The sequence below is a fragment of the Choloepus didactylus genome, chromosome 2 (genome assembly GCF_015220235.1).
Source record: "Choloepus didactylus isolate mChoDid1 chromosome 2, mChoDid1.pri, whole genome shotgun sequence".
NCBI lineage: Eukaryota > Metazoa > Chordata > Mammalia > Pilosa > Megalonychidae > Choloepus > Choloepus didactylus.
Genome location: NC_051308.1, coordinates 247,720,386 through 247,726,637, shown reverse-complemented (window position 1 = coordinate 247,726,637; position 6,252 = coordinate 247,720,386). Strand labels below are relative to the sequence as shown.

General features: G+C 45.8%; 1 protein-coding gene across 10 annotated transcripts in view; it reads left to right on the top strand.

Moving 5' to 3' along the window:
• The first annotated feature begins 352 nt into the window (after positions 1–352).
• CFAP74 (cilia and flagella associated protein 74) overlaps positions 353–6,252 on the top strand; it is a 135,376-nt gene continuing 129,476 nt past the window's right edge. For 4 of the 10 annotated variants that reach the window (XR_005215560.1, XR_005215559.1, XM_037828817.1 and 1 more), the window contains exon 1: positions 354–636. The gene's annotated coding sequence lies outside the window, so the exon portion shown is untranslated. Of the gene's footprint in view, positions 637–6,252 lie in introns of all 10 variants that reach the window. The other 6 variants (XM_037828814.1, XM_037828811.1, XM_037828812.1 and 3 more) reach the window with 3 other exon arrangements.

Genomic DNA, 6,252 nt, shown 5'->3' with positions numbered 1-6,252 from the left:
GCAGGACACGTTGTGCCACATCTTCCCTTTAACGAGAGAAGACGGACTCGGGGCCACCGCCAGTCGCAGCAGGTCCTCGAGGCTGGCGGCCCAACGCCAGCCGCCTCCGCGCCTCGGCCCCGGGACGCTCAGGACGCCCGCGGCGCGCACAGCTACGCAGGCTCGGGCCACGCCGCGGGCCCCCGGAGCGCGCGGTCGCGAGGGAAGCGCGTCCCCGCAGGAGCTCGAGGGCGCGCACGCAGCGCCGCGCCAGCCGCCAGCCCTGCGCCTGCGCAGGAGGAGCGGCGGCGTTGGGACGAGCCATCTGGCCGCGCAGGGGAGCACGCCCCCCCCCCCCGGCGCGATGGAGCCTTCCGTTGCCATGGAGCGCGCGCACCAAACGGCGCGGCCGCCAGTCCGTCCGCCCGGGGGGCCCGGCGCCGGCTCGGGGGGCCTTGACCGCCGCCAGGCAGAAGCGGCCGCGGCGATAAAACCCTGTGCCGCGGGCTTTCCGGGAGCGACCGCTCTGTGGGTGCAGCTGGGGTCCCGCGGCCCTCTCCGTGGCCGCGCGCGGGGTGCGGCTTCCGCTCAGGCTCCTGCGCCGGGCTTGGCTGCGATGCTGAACACAGTTGTTGAAACGTGGAACGAAACGCACGGGTAAGCGTGACTGGTAAAGCCCCCGGGACCCTGGAGGGTCTGAGCAGATGAAAGGGAGAGGGTTGTTTGTAATCCCGAAGTCATTCTAATTTGACTGTAAAATGTATAATGTTTTTGGAAGTGGATAGGCTTCTAATATTTCCCATAAACTAGTACTCATTTTATCTACATAAATTTATTTATTTAAGGCAACGTTTCTTGAACATCTACTTTGAGCCAGGAACTGAAGTGGGTGGGCGCGGGTGCCCAGAGTTCAAAAGAATTTCCCAATATGTATTTTCTGCATACAGATGATGCATAAATTCACACCTACTGTTTAAAGAGGTTATCAAGTGAACAGACATCAGGTGGCACCACTAAGGAAATAGAGCCTTGCCAGCACTCCGAAATCACCCTTCCCTGGCAGTCACAGACAGATCTCTCCCTCTGACAATGGGCTGACTTTTGTGATTCTAAATTTCCTTTCTTTTCTTTAGTTTTATCATCTATGTATGCTATCCTAAATAATATATGGTTGTTTACCTGATTTTAAACTTTATATGATTAGAATAATATTGTAAAAAAAAAAAGTTTTTTTAAATTTTGAAACAATTCCAAACTTACATAAACGGTGTTTGTGCTGCACAAACTTTTCCTAAGTCATTTGAGAGTGGGTTGCCTCCATTATGCTCTGTCACACACACCCCTTCCAAATGCCTGAGAGTGCATGTCCTACAAAGAAGGGAATTCTCCAGCATATATGGATATGTCACTGCCATCTAATCTCGAGATTCAGGAGTGGCCCACCAGTTGTCCCAATGATGTCTTTCGTAGCCTGTGATCCAGTCCAGGATTATACATTGCACTGGGTTGTCATGTCTCTTTGTCTCCTTCAGTTTGGAACATTCCTTGGCTTTTCCTTGGCTTTCATGACCCTGACACCTTTGAAGGTTATCGGCAGGCAGGTCATTTTGTAGAAAGTTCCTCTATTTGGGTTTGTCCTGTTTCTGCGTGATTCTCGTTGTGCATATTTGTCAGGAAAATCACAGAAATGACACTGGGTTCTGCTCATCCCATCCTGTCAGGTGGCTCACAGTGGTCAATTTGTCACAAGTCAGATAATGTTCACTTGGATCACTCCATGAAGCTGGCATCTGCCAGCCATCTCCACTGGGAAGTTAATTGTTTTCCCTTTTAATGAGCAGGCATATTGGGGGAGGTACCTTGGGGCTGTGTAAATACGCAGTTCCTCCCCGGCTTGTGCTGGGTGGCCCTCGCAGCGGACACCTGCTCCACCTGTTTGGACTCTGATATCCAGCACTGGACTGCCCCTGGTGGGGATACTGTCCTCCTGCTTGGGCTCTGACACTCTGCCCCAGGCCACGCACCCCCACATGGGCATCCTCCTCACCCTGTCAGGCTCTGACCGCTGCAGATCCTGCTGCCTCTGCCCCACCTGGGACGCCTATTTTGAAAGGGAAGGGAAGCGGAAGGGCTATACATATTCCTTGTATCTTGCTTCTTCCCTTCCCAGTTATGTTTATGAGGTTCTTTCACTTTGCTCCCTCATCCTTGTTGCCGTGTGGCATTCTGTTGTGTGAAGCATGCCATTCCACTGCCGATGGCAGTTGGGGTTGTTTCCAGCGTTGCCGCTGGCATGAACATGGCTGCTCTGTACATCCTTCCAAAGTCTCCTGGTATTTATGTGTGAGAGTTTCTCGTAGGTGTCCCACCCAGGGGAGGACTTGCTGAGTCAAGGTGGTAGTGGCAGAATAATGCCCCCCACCAAGAAGTCCACGTCCTAATCCTCAGAACTGTGGTTATGTTAGGTTACACGCAAAGGGGAATTAAGTTTGCAGGTGGAATTAAGGATGCTAATCAGATAACCTTGGGATGGGGAGAGTATCCCTCGGGCCCAGCATAATCACAAAGGTCCTTATAAACGGAAGGAGGGAGGCAGACGAGAGAAAACCAGAGAGATGGCGGCGGAGAAAGACTCAGCCAGGTGGTGATGGCTTTGAAGATGGAAGAATGGAGCAAAGGAAAGCATGTTGGCTTCTGGAAGCTGGAAAACACAATAAAATGGATTCTCCTCTAGAGTTTGCCCTGACCACACCTGACATCTGGAACTGTAAGATAATGAATTTGTGTTGTTTTAAGCCACTAAATTTGTTACAGCAGCAATAGACCATCAATACAGAGAATATGTGTATTTTCAACTTTACTAGGTAATGCCAGACTCTTTTCAAAGTAATTGTACCAGTTCTCATTCCCACCGTTAGTGTGTGGACATTCTCCACATCCCTGCCCGCACACGGTATTGGGAGGCTTTTAATGTTTTACCGAGTTTGATGTGTATCTAGTGATATTTCATTGTGGTTTTAACTTGCATTTTCCTAATTATAAGTGAGTTTCAGCAACTTTTATTGGTTTGTTAGAAAGGTGACCATATAATTTATCATCCAAGCCAGGAGGACTCTATTAGAGTTAAAGGGGACACAGTCATTAATAATGCCAGGAAAACAGGCTTGAACTGAGACAAGCAGACAAACTGGACACATGGCTGGCCCATTTATTGGCCACTTAAAGTCCTTTATTGTAAAGTGCCTGTTGAAGTCTTTTACCCGTTTTGCTATTTGAACGTCTCTTTTCTTTATCCATTCATAGATATTCTGTGTATAGTCTCCATGGTAAATCTTTGTCAGTTCAATGTTGCTACTATCTTCTACTTTGTAGCTTTTCTTTAACTCTGTATAGGGTGTTAGGTGGACAAAAGTTTTTCATTTTAATGTAGGTGACTCTCCCAGCTTTCCCTTTGTGGTTAATGTTTTTTGATGTCTTGTTTAAAAACCCTGAGGCCATGAACACCCCCCCCCCAAAAAAAAACTGTAGTAGAGTGTGGTGGCGTGGAGTTATGTACCCCAGAAAAACATGTTCTTAATCTAAATCCATTCCTGTGGGTGAACCCATTGTAAATAGGACCTTTTAATGAGGTGACTTCAGTTAAGATGTGGCGCAGGTGAGTCGGGATGGGTCTTAATCCTATCACCAGAGGCTTCATAAAGCAAGTCACAGAGAGAGAGGCCACGGAATAAGCAAGAAGCTGGAAGTCAGCAGACCCTGGAAGATAAAGGAGAAGATGCCGCCATGTGCCTGGCCATGTGATGGAAAAGCAAAGAGTGGCAAGACTGCCAGCCAGCCAGAAGATACCCACCGGAGGAAGCGAGCCTTCTAGCCTCTGAAACCATGAGCCCATAGGTTCCTGTTAAGTCAGCCCATTGTTTTGTGTTTGTTTTTGCAGCTGGGAAGCTAAAACAGAGTTTTGCCTTTCACATGTGAGTCTTCATCCACATGGAACTGATTCTGGGGGTGATGCTCTCAGCATGTTGACTGAGAGATCCACACCCACCCCCCACCCCCCACTGTTCAGCAGCCCCGCTTTTGTACTGTGTACTGCCGTGGCCCCTACTGTCCTAACTGGGCAACTTTTAAATAAATCTTGGGCACCCCTTCCCCTTCGTTCGTTCTTCAAACTTGTCTGAGCTGTTCTTTTCCCTTTGATCTTTCACAGAAATTTTAGAATTTACCAGTTACATTTCTCCATCTCTCTCCCCCTCCCTCCTTTCCCTCCCTCTCCTCTCTCTCTCTCTTTCTCTCTCTGTCTCTCTCTCACACACACACATGCAAATTGTGATTTCGATAAGGCTTTTAGTGAATCAGCTAAAACCTGGCATCTTGGCAACACTGAGTCCCCAGTCCTTGAACATGAAACTCCTTTTATTTGTATCTAGATCGTCTTCAATGTGTCTCACTGGGATTTCATCATTTTCTCTGTAGACGTCTTACACATCTTTTGTTGTAGTTATTCTTAGGTATTTGTATATCGTTTGATGTTAATATAAATGGTAGCTTTTCAGAATCTTATTTTCTCATTCTTGTACATAGGACTATGATTGATTTTTAATTATTAATTTTATACTAGACTGTCCCAATTATTTTAATAATTTATCTGTACATTCTTTTGGATTTTTTACATACACTGCCATATTATCTGAAAATAATGACGATGTTATTTGCTTTCAACTTCTTGTGCCTTCTATTTCTTTTATGTCTGATTGGTATGGCTGAGAGATCTAGTAATTGTTGAGTGGGAGTGGTTTTACTGAGCATCTTTGTTCTGTTTTCAATCTTAAAGGAAATGCTTTTTATGTTTTATGATTAAGTATGATATTTCCTGTAGGTTATTTTTATTGTGGTAAAATACACATAACAAAAAATCATTTAAACCATTTTAAGTGGAAAATTCAGTTACATTAAGTTCATCGACAATTTTGTGTAACTTTCAGCACCATCTATTTCAGAATATTCTCATCATCCCGAACAGAAGCTCATATCCATTAAGCAATAATTCCCCATTCCTTCCTCCACCCACCCCTGGTAACCACTATTCCACTGTTCTGCTTTCTGTCTCTACAGATTTGATTACTTTCAGTATTTCATATAAGAGAAACCAAACAATGTTTGTCCTTTTATGTCTGGCTTATTTCACTCAGTATGATGTCTTCAGGATTCATCTATGATGTATCATGTACCAGCACTTCACTTCTTTTTATGGCTGAATAATATTCCATTGTATGATATACCACATTTTGTCTATCCATCCTTTGATGGACACATAAGTTGCTTCCACCTTTTGACTATTGTGAATAATGCTGTGATGACATCGGTGCACAAATATCTGAGTCCCTGCTTTTACTTCTTTTGGGAAGTTCTTTTAGGAGTGGAATTGCTGGGTCATATGGTAATTTTATGTTTAACTGCCTGAGGAGCAGCCAAACTGTGCTGGTTTGAATGCATTATGTCCCCCAAAACACCATTATCTTTGATGTAATCTTGTGTGGGCAGACGTATCAGTTTTGATTAGATTGTAATTCTTTGAGTGTTTCCATGGAGATGTGACCCACCCAACTGTGGGTGATAACTCTGATTGGATAGTTTCCTTAGAGGTGTGGCCCCACCCATTCAGCATGGGCCTTGATTGGTTTACTGGAGCCCTATGTAAGCTCAGACAGAAGGAGAAAGTTTGCTACAGCCAATAGGGGCACTTCGAAGAATGCACAGGAGCTGAGAAAGGAAATGTAGTTTACAGAGACATTTTGGAGACAGCAGACTTTTGCTCCGGAGAAGCTAAGAGAGGACAAACGCCCCAAGAGCAACTGAGTGTGACATTTTGGAGAGAAGCTAAAGCCTAGAGAGGAATGTCCTGGGAGAAAGTCATTTTGAAACCAGAACTCTGGAGCAGACCCCAGCCTGCCTTCCCAGCTAACAGAGGTTTTCGACACCATTGGCCATCCTCCAGTGAAGGTACCCGATTGCTGATGCATTACCTTGGACACTTTATGGCCTTAAGACTCTAAACTGTGTAACCAAATAAACCCCCTTTATAAAAGCCAATCCATCTCTGGTGTTTTGCATTCTGGCAGCATTAGCAAACTAGACCAGTACCCAATTGTTGATGACTTGCCTTGGATACTTTGTGGCCTTAAGACTGTAACTTTGTAGCCAAATAAACCTCCTTTATAAAAGCTGATCCATTTCTGGTGTTTTGCATTCTGGCAGCATTAGAAAACTGGAACA